The sequence below is a fragment of the Sminthopsis crassicaudata genome, chromosome 2 (genome assembly GCF_048593235.1).
Source record: "Sminthopsis crassicaudata isolate SCR6 chromosome 2, ASM4859323v1, whole genome shotgun sequence".
Classification (NCBI taxonomy): domain Eukaryota; kingdom Metazoa; phylum Chordata; class Mammalia; order Dasyuromorphia; family Dasyuridae; genus Sminthopsis; species Sminthopsis crassicaudata.
The window spans coordinates 155,196,892-155,211,976 of record NC_133618.1 but is presented as its reverse complement, the minus strand read 5'-3'; the positions used below and the strand labels follow the sequence as shown (position 1 = coordinate 155,211,976).

The 15,085-nt window shown below is 33.3% G+C and overlaps 1 pseudogene; it reads left to right on the top strand.

Moving 5' to 3' along the window:
* Window positions 1–8,913: 8,913 nt before the first annotated feature.
* Window positions 8,914–14,725, top strand: LOC141552689 (GTP-binding nuclear protein Ran-like; annotated as a pseudogene).
* Window positions 14,726–15,085: the final 360 nt, after the last annotated feature.

Genomic DNA, 15,085 nt, shown 5'->3' with positions numbered 1-15,085 from the left:
GTTATTATGGAAGCTCCCCTATAGTTTAATTAGTTTATAAACTATGAGACTTTGCTCAGGATTTTTATTCCTATAAAATATATTGATAATTCACCTCCAGGAGAATGTACTTCATTGATGGCTACTGCTATTGATATGAATTGTTTGACTACTTCGCATGGGAAGACTCATCTTTGTCCTGGCCTAAAAAAATTTGAATCAATAGACTGTTTTGAACCTTATTTTTGGCTTTTTTTCTGCTTTTCTTCGACAGTCCTGAGATATGGTAGCAGGATAAAAAATTGGGTTCACTCTTCCTTTATCTTACTCCTAGGGGGCTGTTAATGGTAGCTTTAGAGATAACACATGGTAGAGGAAGACCACATGACTTAAGATAAGACTTCCTGGACACTGTTGTCCCTGATCTTCTGCCTTTTAGTTAGATGGGGATTTCCTATACAGTGAATCCTGGAATCTGGCCTTCTGGACTTTTAAGGGGGATTTACAGGATAACACCAACCTTTGGAGTTGCCTGACAAGTTATTGAAAGTTTAAGAGTTTTGGTGTGTTGCTGGCTTCTTTATGCAGAGAAAGGGAATTTCTGAAATAATATGACTCTCAGAGAGAGAGAGAGAGAATAGTATTGCTTATGTTTGTCCCTTACCGTACAGTTGGATGAGCATCAAACACTAGAAGGAAAAGAGAGAGCAAAAGACCAGCATTTTGATCATACTATTGCCACATTATTCAGATAGTGAAGTTCTCTACAATTGGAATGAGTTTTTCTGTTGTGAAGCTCCAAAAGGTATTGTCCTTTTCTGAAAAAATCTGAACTATAGAGTAATACTCCAAGTATAGGCTTTTTTTTTTTTTGTTTTGTTTTGTTTTGTTTTTGTTTTTCCTGAGGCTGGGGTTAAGTGACTTGCCCAGGGTTACACAGCTAGGAAAGGTTAAGTGTCTGAGACCAGATTTGAACTCGGGTCCTCCTGAATTCAAGCCTGGTGCTCTATCCACTGTGCCACCTAGCTGCCCCCCAAGTATAGGCTTAATGGGACAAGTTCCTACTATAAGCAAGAATTATTCTAATGACAACTTAAAATTTAATTCTCTATTGAGGAGGATCTAAACCATGGACATTATAAAAAATAGAACTTTTTCATGAAAAATAATGTTTTTAATACTTGTAAATCCATTGCACTTCTCCACTGTCCCTGAGATGAAATAAATGCTTTCCTCTGTTCATTTAATACATGTTCATTTAAGTTCCTGTAGAAATTTGCCACAACATATTGTATAAAATGTTGAATTTGGAGTCAAGAAGACACATATTGAAATCCTACTTCAAATGTATATTAGCTATGTGACCCCAGACAAGTCATTTAATCATTCCCAATCTGAGTTTCATCATCTATAAATTGGGGATAATAACAATACCTACCTCACAGGACTATTGAAGAAGATCATTTTAGATAATGAACGTAAAGTGTTTTTGGAGTACTAAGAACTGTAATTATTATAAGAGCTAGAAACATTTTTCCTCATATCTATGAAAATCTAAATATAAGCTTTATTCTATGATTTTCTCAAAGGTAGGGTTATACAAAACTTCCAACCTCACTTTCTCCTCTGGAGCCATTTTGATCCAGTGGCAAGATAGAGATCAAGACAATAGATGACCTTGGAGGCAGTTGAAGACCTTGGCTTTTTTAATGTAAGGTCTTTAACAGGTCTCAATTTGACTGAGGCAATACCCAAACAGTGATTAAGGCTAGGGGCAAGAAATTAGGAAGAAAATTTTGCTTAGTCAAAGCCAAAACTTATTCTGGGAAGGAAAGACCCTCAGGATTTCTGGCCAAAACTGAAACAATGGCTATTTACTCTGAGTCAAATAGGACCCCAAAATGTCCCAATCTGGACTTGACCAAGGACCTCTTGTTGGTCAGTCAATGAGAGCCAAGGTATTTGGGGTTTAAGATATGGTCTTAGCCTGTAAACCTCAAGATACTTCCTGAGGTTTCAGCAATCAAAATATCTTAAGACAGTACTCAAAAGGGTAGATGATAGCCTTTTTTGAGGAAGATTTTAAATGCGAGGCAGAGGATTGTGTATTTAATCCTGATGTTATTTGTTGTTGTTAATCCTTCATTCTTGAAGAGGATCAATGACATGAGGAGAATGTCTTGACTTGCAAGTAATTTGGATGTAAGTGAACTTCACTCTTTCCTCCAGAATCATCTGAGTCCACTTGACAAAACCTAGGTCCAGATAACAGGTGAAGGCCTGGATGCAATGGGTCCTTTTAAGCTGTCTTTCTCAGATCTCAATTTGTCTGAGGCAATTTCCTTTCAATAATTAAAGGCTTATTAAATTGATGCCAAAAATGGCCTTGCTTGCCTTATCACATTTAATCCCTGAGACAATAGGGAGACAGAGAAGATTTGTAAGCTAGCAAAATATGTTTAAGATATTGAATACTCTTTTACACATTGTTTTAAGATGACATTATTTTATGATATTGGGTGATTGGTTGAACTTCACTTGGATTGCATAATCCTCTTGGACTCTTAATTATTAAAAAAAAAAATGAAACTAGAAGTGAGTTGGCAAACAATTGAAGATTACTTGTTCCCTTATTTTTGTTTGGACTAAAATAAAGAAACATTAAGAAGGATAGAGATGAAAAATAATAAGAGTCAGAGGGCTATTGAATTTTTAAAAAACAGCCAAGGTTCAGTTCAAATACTGAGCAATGTTTAATTTGCTCATCCTAATGAAAATGTCTCTCCCAAGTTGGATTAACATTCCCAACTTCCCAGTGAGTTAAAATCTACTGATCAGCAATATATAAACAAAGAGGAATGCTTGCTAAGCAGGTTGATCTAGTGCTGCTTGAAAAGTGTTCTCCAAATATGTTTTATTGCAATAATACTACAATGTACTACTAAGTCATGAATCAAAAGTTGCAAGACCTGAATTTTGTAATTGTTTATAGCTAACATTTAATAATAATAAATAGCATTTATATAGAGCTTTAAGATTTACAAAAATTGTTAAATTAGTTATGTCATTTGATCCTCACAATAACCCTGGGAGGTAGATGATATTTTTATGCCCATTTTATAGATAAGCAAACACATAGCTATTAAGTATTCAGGGTAGAATTTGAACTCAGATTTTCTTGACTTCAAGTCCAACACTTTATTCATTGAGATACCTACCTAAATGCCTTATTACCATCAAATGATGAAAATGTATTGAATTATACTTTTTGTCATTGAGCTGTATCATTTGGTCATTTTCTTCTTCTTGACAGTACAAAAAGTTCTCTGATACAGACAATCCTATATGCACTGACTGTAGTATTGGCAACAATATGTAATTCTTGCAAAATTTCTGCTTTGTCATAGAAAAAATTTGATTTAACTCAATTTCACATTCTTAGATGAGATAACTCTAGGAGGAGGTCATGAATCATTTTTCATGGTCCATTCACCTCTGACCTTTCAGATTGCACTTTTCACAATTGAGTCAATTTCCTGCCCCTTAAATTGACTGATTTGTCATATGAATTATTAACAGCCACTCCTATCCCCATGATTCATTCAAATTGGAATCATTTTTGAAATTATAGGTGGCCTGGGTAAGACTTTGAACTACATCAAAAATGTTGAATTGCATAGATAATTTTCTCTTTGTTATCTCTTCATCATTCTACTCTTCTAGGCAAAGGAATGCAGGATAAAGATAAGGATGTGACTTGATATTTAAAAAACAAACAAACAAAAACAAAACAAAACAAAACAAAGGCAGTGCTACAATTCTCCGAAGAACAGATGATCCCTTGCAAGGAAAAACAAAATCAGACACTCAATAAATGTTTGTTGAATAAGTGCATGAATTCATTATAGCACCCTAGAGTATTATAGCAACCTGTTGTTGTTTAGTTGTGTCCAATTCTTCATGACCTGTGGACCATATTGTCTGTGAGGTTTTGGCAAAGATACTGGAGTGGTATATCACTTCCTTCTCTAGGAGATTAAGGTAAACAGAATTTAAGCAATTTGCCCAGAATCACACAGCTAATAAGTGTCTGAGGCCAAATTTGAACACCTGTCTTCCTGACTCTATCACTCTTACCAACTCTGAACTTTCTACTGGCTATGATGGGTAGACTAACTTCTATGGCATTTACTTTATCATTTTATGATTCTTTTCAATGAAATCAGAGTTAGGACTTAACTCCTAAGACACACAAATGCTCCAGATCTATGCACATACTTGCACTTGTACTTGCACTTGATCCTAGAACTTTCCCATTTTGTCTTGACACTGAACATACCTAAAAATCTATTGAAACTGATTTCATCACAAGAACAAACATATTCTGTTAGTTATTCTCACTTAATCCTGCTTATTCGAGTCCCTGGATTCTGAACCCTAATTTTCCCCTTTTCCAGTCAGACTTAGGAAAATTTCAGGTGGTACCAGAGTAATCTGGCTATTTTTATCCAGTGTATGAATAAATTGGGTAACAATCCAGGTGTGTCTACTGAGACCGGTAGGGAGTATTCTCATAGGGAAAAGATACCCACCCCTAAAGTCAAAGATAAGGAAGGACATCAGGGTTCATATGAGGTTTTAGTCTGAAAATAGTGTTAGTGGCTTTGGCTTTAGTGTAGCAGTGGGAGGGAAGGGCTGGATGGGAGACATCCCAAGGAGAAAGGGTGGGTCATTGTGAGGAAATGACACAAAGGCTTTGCTCTTCTGTGTATACACAGTCAGTTCATCTGTGAATTGAGATGATAAGCTTCAGGAAAAGGAATTCCAAGTACTGACACTTCATAGTTAGAGCTCTGAACTGGGAAGTATAAACCATAGCCAGATAAGAAACTATTTTTAGCTTCCCTTTCTGGGATCTAATAAAATTGGTACACTGAATATTCAAGAGAGGACAATGGTTAGAGGATGCCAGTTAAGGAAACAGAAGGCAGTAAAGTGGATCTTCAGCTCTGCAGACTTTGAAGAAGGGAGAGGAAACTTTTTGACTTGGTTAATACTTAATCTTCAACTTACCAAGTTCAACATTTGTAAAAATAAGCAAAGAAGTAGTAGGATATTTGTGATAACCACTAAGTACATTATAAAATAATTTAGCTTATCTACCTAATATAGTTCCCTAGCATAGGAAGTCTTTATCAGTTAGGTAATTCCAGATCTAGGAAGCTACAAGACTTTAAGATCAATGATCAATAGTTTCAAAGGACCCTAGAAGTCCTTCGGTCTAAGCTCCTCATTCTATAGATTAAGAAATTAAAGATCTGAAAGATTAAAAAATTTGCCAAGTGTCACATATAGAGTCAGAATCAGAATCAATAGATATTTATTTATCAACTTCAATGTGTCAGGTACCATATTAAATGGTAGAGTTACAAAGACATTCCCTTCACTCAAGGAGCTCAAAGTTTAACGTGGGAAGATATATGTGTTCCCCCCCCTTTCTAATGCTACTCCATATACTTTTGCTCTTGATTCATTCTCTTCTGGTCTTGTCTGAAAATTTTTCCCTTCAAAATTCTCTCCCATGTTCTAATTTTTAGTTTTGCCTTATCTGCTCATTCCTAGATGCTCTTGTCTTTTTCATCCTTAAAGTAAAACAAGCAAGCAAACAAAAAAACTTTCAAAAACTGTTGTTTCTTCAAACTATTGTGCTATATTTTTCTCCTCCTAGCCAAATGCCTAGAAATGCCAAATGCCCAGCCTCAACTCTCTTACTAGAAGTGATTATTCAATCACTTGTAATCTATCTTCTAATTCTATCATTCAATTAAACTTTTTTCTCCATGGTTATAAATACTATCTCTTTTAAAAAGTAATGTTTCTATATTTTTATAATTAAATAAAAACATTTAAACATTTGTTTTATATAATTTTTAGAATTTTTCAAATTCCTTTCTTTTCTTCCTCCTCCCTGAGAAAGCAAGTAATTTGATATAGATTATCCATGTGCATTCAATCAAGCAAAGTATATTTCCATATTAACCATGTTATAAAAGAGAATACATATCAAAAAATTAACAAGAGAAAAAAAAGAAAAAAATTTTCAAAGTATGCTTTGATCTGCATCTCTGGATGTGGATAACATTTTTCATAAGCCCTACTGCTGACAATAGCTAAGTCATTCATAATGGATCATCATACAGTATTGCTATTATTGTGTACAATGATCTCCTGCCTCTGCTCACTTTACTTTGCATTAATTCATATAACTCTTCCAAGATTATTCTGAAATCATCCTCCTCATTATTTCTTATACTATAATAGAATTTCATCACAATTATGTCACAACTTGGTCAGCCACACCCTAATTAAAGGACATTGCTTACACTTCTAATTTTTTGCTACCACAAAAAAAAGCTGAAATATATATATATATATATATATATATATATATATATATATATATATATATATATATATATATATATATATATATATATATATATATATATATATATATATATATATATGTGTGTGTGTGTGTGTGTGTGTGTGTGTGTTCACATGGAAAAATTTTCTTTTCTTTGATTTCTTGGGATATAGACCTAATAATGGTATTATAGAGGCAAAAGGTATGCACAGTTTTATAACCTTTTGGGAATAGTTCCAAATTGCTCTTCAAAATTGTTGGATCAGTGTATAATTTCACCAAGTATTTATTAGTTTAAAAAATTTTATACCCCTTCCCACATTTATCATTTTTCATTTCTGTGATCTTAACTAATCTGATAGGTATGAGATGGTACCTCAAAATTATTTTAGTTTATATTTCTCAAATCAATAATGATTTAAAGTATTTTAATATAACTAGATAACTGATTTCTTCTTCTGAAAGCTACCTATTCATATTCTTTGAGCATTTATCAATTAAGAAATTAGTTATATTTTTTACATATTGGCTATAAATTTGAGAAGTGAGACCTCTTTCAGAAGAATTTGCTGAAAATACTACCCCCCCCCAAACCTCAGTTTGCTGCATTTCTTCTTATCTTGGAAGTATTAGTTTTGTTTGTAGAAAAAAAAATAACAGTCAAAATTATCTGCTTTATCATCTCAGGATGCTTTTTATCTCTTATTTGGTCATAAATTCTTCCCTTATCATAGGTAAATAAAGTATCCCATACTCCCCTAATCTGCTCATGAAATCGCCTTTCTTTTCTAAGTCATTACTCATGTTGATCCAATCTTGTTACATGATGTGAAATGTTGATCTGTTCTTAGTTTTTGCCAAACTATTTTCCAGGTTTTTCTTTTCCAGCAATTTTTTTTTCAAATAGTCAATTCTTTTTTCCAAATATTAGATCTTTGCATTTATCAAACACTAGATTACTATGGTGATTTACTAATGTGTACTAGATACCTAATCCATTGTAATTATTATTTGCCATTCTATTCCTTAGCTAATACTAAATGATTTCAATGATTCATAATACAGTTTGAGATGAAGTACTGCTAGGTCATCTTCCTTCATATTTTTTCACTGATTAGTTTGATCCACTTCCTAGGTGGATTTTTAAAATCATTTTTTTTCTAGCACTATAAAATAATTTTTGTTGTTTTAATTGGTATGATAATAAATAGATAATTAATATAGGTAAGATTTTCATTTTTTATTATATTGACTGAGCTTACCCACGAGCAATTAATATTTCTTCAGTTGTTTAGATTTAGCTTTATTTATGTTCAGATAGTTCCTGGTTTATGTTGGCAGATATATTCCAAGTGTTTTCTGTAATTTTTTGAAATGAAATTTCTCTCTCTATTTTTTGCTGGGCTTTGTTGATAATGTATAAAAATGGTGTTAAAAATTTTTTTTATATATTCTATAATCAACAATCTCTTATTTGTTGACTTCCTCCCCTCAGTCTTTATTCTTAAAGATTTTTCTCTATTTAACACTATCATAATCTCCTCCTAGAATTCATCTCCTTCCTTTGTCTGGCCTCCATGATATTGTTCTGTCTCTCTGGTTCTGTCTCTGGTTTTCTTTTTACTTGTCTGATTACTTCTTAGTCCACTTAGGGGTTCTCTCATTCAAAAAAAATCTGTGTTCATCCAAAGCTCTAATACTGAATATTGGGAGGAGATTTCTACTCTTGATCTTCACTTTTACCTTTTAGAGCTAGACAAGGAGAACCTTATCCTGGGAAGAAGAAAGCCTCTTTTTTTTCTGATCAGGGTATGAAATGGTTGCCTTGGAACAGAAGCAAATGTCATTGTACATATCCTCTTATCCAGTCAAAGAAGAGAATCCCGAGAGTGGACTTTTTCAGTAGATGGAACATTGAGAAGTGCATGGTCAAAAGAGATTTTGTTATTCCCTATTTGAAAAGATTTCATAACTTCTAAACACATCAGAATTCCTTAACATGGTAGCACCTGAGACATAGAGATAATTCCTTCAGAAACATATAGTTGCTTTATGTGCACTCCGATACTTGGAGTAATCTTCTCCAGCTCAAAAACTGTTAAAGGTAAGACCATTAATAGAGTTCCTACAGAAGTTCAGGGCAGAAGTAAAGATGTGCATGCCCACCAAGGACTCCCAGCCTTAATGGCTGCCTCATGGGTCTTAGCAAATTCAAGAGCTCCAAAATTCAACAATGCAAATATTAGATCTTTAGAGAAAGAAAATAATTTCCTGATCCTGAGAGAAAAATGAATGTCCACTGCTTCTACTAAGAAACCAATCAGCTATTGAGATATGCTGGTTCAATGGGAAAGAAATTACTATTCAGGAATCACCAAATTATCTTAACCTTTCCATGGATGGCTATGGTGGACCCTAATTTTAATGGAATAGGACCAGACTAAGTTAAACCCCACATTTTAGAGTACCAATCAGGGCTTTTGTGACCTAAGGCTCCCTTTAACAAGATGGGAGCAGTTCCCAGGTGGGTTGATCTGGGACATTATTGCACGTTCTTTAAGCAGGGAGTACATAACTAGAAATTTTTCCATTCTAGTGGGGAACTCCTGAGATGCCCAGGGAATATCCTTACAGGCTATTTTTATCTCCTGTGGACTGTTTTGATCTATTTGTACTATTTTAGCACTGCTTTTAATAGGAAGTTACTTAATATATTTTTATTTTAAAAAATCATATCTCTCATCAAATGTAGAACCACAACTAGAAGAAAGTGTGAATCTCAGGGCCATTCCAAAAGTTCTGAGGAATTGGGAATAATTTATCCATTTACTGTAATATCATCTGATTTGCCAATCTTCAGAAGTGGAGGGAATTTCCAGAGTTCCCTATACTGATGAAACTAAATGTCTAAGTGAAAAATCAAAAGAAAACAAACAAGAAATCCTTTGTATTTACTTGCTCATATATATTCATTGCCTGAGCCCCACCATCCCTTGTATTTTACTCCTTCTTTACCACATAAATTATTTGAAATCAGGGGCGAGTTTGTTGTTAGTTGACACAAATTTTGTGGTCTTGCATCCAATTGAAATGAACCTTGAAGGAATATAAGACTACTGAGAGGTGAATAAGATGGAAAAGGACATAGTCTCTAAAATGACACAGAGATAAAAAATGGAATCCTTGAGTTTAAAAAGCAGCAAGTAATGCAATTTGGCTGGAAAATAGATTTAAGGGGAAATGTGAAACAAAGCTAGAAAGTTAGGTTCCAGGCAGAATGTTGAGGGCTTTTCTTGCAAATCTGGGATTTTGTCCCAGATAAAATGAGGAGTTACTACAGATTTTAGAGTAAGGCAGTCGAATAGTCAAATATAAGCATTGGGAAAAATTATTTTGGTGATTATGTGGAAGATGGGTTAGAAAGAGAAAATACTTGGAAACAGTGAGAATATCCATTTCTCTGGAAAATATATCTATTACAACCGGTAGTATAATGGATAGAATCCTGAGCCTGGAGTCAGCAAGACCTTAGCTCAAATCTGGCCTCAGATAACTTACTACTTATATGACTTATTTAACCTTTGTTTGCCTCATTTTCCTCAATTGTAAAATAAGGAAAATAATAGCACTAACCTCTCAGAGTTATTATGAAGATCAATGAGATTCCATTTGTAAAAAAAGAGGTTGGCATAATGCTTGGAACATAATATGTACTATAAAAATGTCCATTTTTCTCTCGTTCTCTGTTAATTATAAATTCCTAGATCCAAGCAGAATAAGTCTAATATACCTTTATGGAAGTTTTGAATTCTTCAACATCTCTTTTATATTCTTACTAAGGTTTCTCTTATCTAGCCTAAAAGTAGCTGACATTTATAGTTAACTGTTTAGGACTTACAAAGCACTTTGCAAAAATTACTCATTTGACTTCTAAGAATCAGTAGTTCTTTCATACCATAATATGTCATGCTCTTCAATTATCTCACCATCCTAGATACTTTCATAGGAACATATATTTAGATCTAGAAGGGACCTCTGAAGTCATTTAATTTACCTACTTATCGAAACCCTTAGAAATTAAATAACTTGACCCATGTTGTGTAGGTAGCAAATAAAACAGCTTAAAATCCTCAACTCCGGGTTCAAATTTTTTCCTCTAAGGCATCATTTCTAAGTGCCCTTTCCCAAACTACACAAACTAAAGGAAACTTAAAACTTGAGACATTTATTCAAGGAAGAGTATGAAGGAATATTAGGAAAAATTTATGGAAACATTTTTAACATTGTAGAGAAGAGTATAGAAGATAGTTTATAAGGAAGCACAGATGAGCAAGAGAGTTTTGGGAAAAAATGCTTTATGTTTGTTTTTTGTTTGTTTGTTTTTTATGAAAGCAAGTGGTATTGAAGAGAAATTCACAATTCTATAAACCATTCCCTCCTGGTGTAATTTTTCAAATATGGAAATTGTTATTTTTTTGGTAAATTCAGAATAAAAACAAAATAAATTTCATCTCATTTAATTCAGTTCATTGTCATATTCTAAGATGATTCCATATCCTCTGTCATTCCATTTATCAGTTATCCCTCTCAGCTTTATAGAATCAGAAAAGTTGAAAAACATGCCAGAGCTATTCCTTTAGATTGATATGAACCCATTAAGGAATTCTTCTTTGGAACCTTAAGAATTAGTTCACTTAGCTTGTTGACTTCAATTAACTGGGAGTAACTAGAAGTTCTCTTTAAATCTTTAAATCTTGGTTTTCACCAGACAAAATATAGTTACCCATTTAAAAAAATTATCTTTCCAAATTTTATTCTTGCCAGAGGAAAAAGAAGCAAAATCGTTTTACTACCGTTTTTCTAAGTCAGGATTTTATAAGTTGTTGAGCAGTCACTATTGTTAAAAGCATTCTATTGAAAACCAGCCCTTGAGCCTCAGTTTTATCATCTGTAAAATGAGGGAATTAGACTAGATGATTCCAGTAGTCCCTTCCAGCTCTAAATTTATCATTCTCGGATCTGTCATCACTGTCTCATCAACCCCAAGCAGTAGTCCTATTCTTTCCTTGATCTCTTTCTAGCTTCCAATATAAATATAAAAAAGTCCCACTTTTGTCTTTTTAGTTTGCAGGCAATCACATTTTGGTATAATATTGATACTCCCAAAAGCTAATCTTCCAGGGCTGTGCCTTACTTTTTATATCTGCTTCCTTTTTTTCCACATTATCTGCTCTTGATCATGTCTTCTTTTAAAAAACACTCAGATGGTTGACAAGTTTCTTTTGCATCCAGGTTTGTTTCTTTATACAATTTCCCCTTCCCCTTTTTATCTAAATTATCTGTTTTTGTTTGACTGATTTTTATTTGTTAAAACATGATATCATTTTTCATGGCTACAGTCCAAGTAGTAATGTTACTCTATGACCTTGAAAGCAGTGATTGAATTTCTTTTTTAAAATGTTTTATTAGACTTTTCTCTAAGTTAAATTAATTGCTCCCTCCTTATGTACTATAGTTATAATTATTGAGCTTCCTTTTGGTACAAAGTCAGCAGCTATGCACTATCAAATGCAAAAGAGAGGGAGGAGGGGAGAGAGAGAGGAAGAGTTAGACTGAAAGGGAAAGAGTGGAAAGGAGGGAGAGAAAGGGGAAGAGAGTGGGAAAAGGGGGAGAGAAGGAGAGAAAGGGATAGAAAAGGGAGAGGAGTGAAAGGAGGAGAGAGAGAGGTCAATATAGAAATGAGAATCAAGAAGAAAGAATAATTAAAGATAGATATCAAATAATGAAATGGGTGAGAAGAAAAAAGAGTGAAGATGATTTTGACAATGATAATAGTTAATATTTATATAAAATTTAATTTTTGTTTTTATTGTTCTTTTAAAAACACTTTCCATTTGTAATTCTGCTTGTTTTGAACAAGATGTTTCCCACACATGGTACCCTGCAGTGTTTCCCCCATCCAGTTTCCTTTCCAGCTTCTCTTTGTGTGTTGTCTTCCCCAATTAGCTCGTAAGCTTTTTAAGGGAAGGGACTGTTTTCATTTTTCTCATATGTATCTCCAGCACTTAGCACAAAGCCTAGGACATAGTAGGCATTTAATGAATGTTGTATTGTTTTGATTTGCATTGTGTCATATGCATTGTATTTTATATTTTCTCATTTTCCCCCTCACAACAACTCCCTTTTTGTGATCTATTTGGGATACAGACCCAGTAGAGACACTGCTGGATAAAAGGATATATACAGTTTGATAGCCCTTTGGACATAGTTCCAAATTGCTCTCCAAAATGGTTGGATTAGTCAAAAAGTCCATCAACATTGTATTATTGTCCCAGTTTTCCACATCTCCAACATTTATCATTATTCTTTTTTGTCATTTTAGCCAATCTGAGAGAAGTAAAGTAGTATTTCAGAATTGTCTGAATTTATATTTCTCTATATCCTCTGACCATTTACCAATTGGAGAATAGCGTGTAATTCTTATAAATTGGAGTCAATTATATATATATATATATATATATATATATATATATATATATATATATATATATATATATATATATATATATATATATATATATATATTAGAAATGAGATCATCAGAAATCTTCAATTTAAATTTTCCCCTAGTTTTCTGCTTCCCTTCGAATCTTGGCCGCATTGGTTTTGTTTGTACAAAACCTTTTTAATTTAATGTAATCAAAAGCATATATTTTGCATTTCATAATTTTTTCTAGTTCTTTGGCTATAAATTCCTTCTCCACAGATCTGAGAGATAGACTATCGTTTATTCTCTAATTAGCATATCATATCATCTTTTTTTGTCTAAATCATGAATCCATTTCCACCTTATCTTGGTTTATGGTGTTAGGTGTTTAGTTTCTGCCATATTATTTTATATTTTTGTCACACAGTAAGTTCTTATCCCAGAAGCTAGACTCAAGAAAATAATTTCTAAAAGCTGACAAGAAAATTAGCATTACAAATAAGTTAAATTTATTCTTCAAAAATAGTTATACAAGGTTGAATCCAAATAGTTAATCTTGGCTGGCACTGCTAATAATTTGGGGAGGAAAACAGATGTGCCAATGATAGAAATAGATATTATAAATGTCAAGAAAGTACAGAACTCAATAGAAACTGAATAATACTATTTTATGATGTCCAAAAAGAAAATCCATTTCAGGTTACTGTCAAAAGAAGAAGAAAGAAGAAAGAAGAAAGAAGAAGAAGAAGAAGAAGAAGAAGAAGAAGAAGAAGAAGAAGAAGAAGAAGAAGAAGAAGAAGAAGAAGAAGAAGAAGAAGAAGAAGAACAACAACAACAACAACAACAACAACAACAACAACAACAACAACAACAACAACAGAAGAAGAACAAGAAGAAGAAAGGACAATTAGTCTATACATTTTATTTTTGTTTCCTGATAATTTGCATTTGTATGTCAAAAGTAGCATACTTTTGACATACAGATTTCTTCAGAGATGAGAACAAGAGAAAGGATTTAGCAAACTGTAATCTCAGAAATGTATTTAAAAGATAAAGTGGTAGTTAAAACAACAGGCAAATGTATCTTTGTTTTATGATTCCATAGGTCTGATACCAATGAATTGTCCTATTTTAAAAATCTGTTTACCATTGTCCAGTCAAGCATAGATGGAGATGATTCTGGAAGAACAATCTTGAAGGCCACTCAAGAAGAACTCCAAGTGCAGTTCAAACTTGTATTAATTAGTGATGGAGTACTGTAAAAATCACATTTGTAAAAAGTCACTTGACTGGTGAATATGAGAAGTATATAGCTGTTTTGGGTGTTGAGGTTCATTCTCTGGTGTTCTATATTAACAGAGACAACTATTAATATTTAATAACTATTAAATTCAACATATGATACAGCTGGCCAAGAGAAATTTGGTAGTCTGAGAGACGGTTATTACATCCAAGCTCAGTGTGCCATTACAATGTTTGATGTAACATCGAGTAACTTTCAAGAATGCACCTCATTGGCATAGAGATCTAGTACAAGCATGTGAAAATATCCCTATAGTGTTGTGTGGCACAAAGTGGGCATTAAGGATAGAAAAATCAAGGCAAAATTATTTATTTTCCACAGGAAGAAGAATTTCCAATACTATGATATTTTAGCCGAAAATAACTGCAACTTTGAGAAGCCCTTGCCTTTCTAGAAAACTTATTGGAGACCCTAATTTGGAATTTATTGCCTTGTCTTCTCTTGCACCTCTAGAGGTTGTTATGGATACAGCATTTGTAGCACAGTATGAACTTAGATAACTCCACTCCCTGATGAAGATGACCTGTAAGGAAATAAAGCAAGAACGCAGCATCAGACATCTAGTTTTATAGGCAAGTATCCTGTGATGTCAGTGGTGTAGCGTTTTTGCCACTTTATTATAAAGCTTAGCAGAACATGTGCTTAATTTTTGGTGCTGAAGGAGATGAATGGACTTCAGAGTGAATGTGACAGTTCATAATATGTAATTCATATTTTGGACCTGTGGATTAGCTGCTTTGGATCACAATTACATCCCTTGAGTTTCAAATATAAAACTGCTACAGTCCCATCCCAGTATTCAGTGGTGAATCTTTTTTGTTACTGTCATTCCTGAGCTTTTTTTGTTTATTTCATAATATAGTTGTATTTCAAACATCTAAGGAATAAG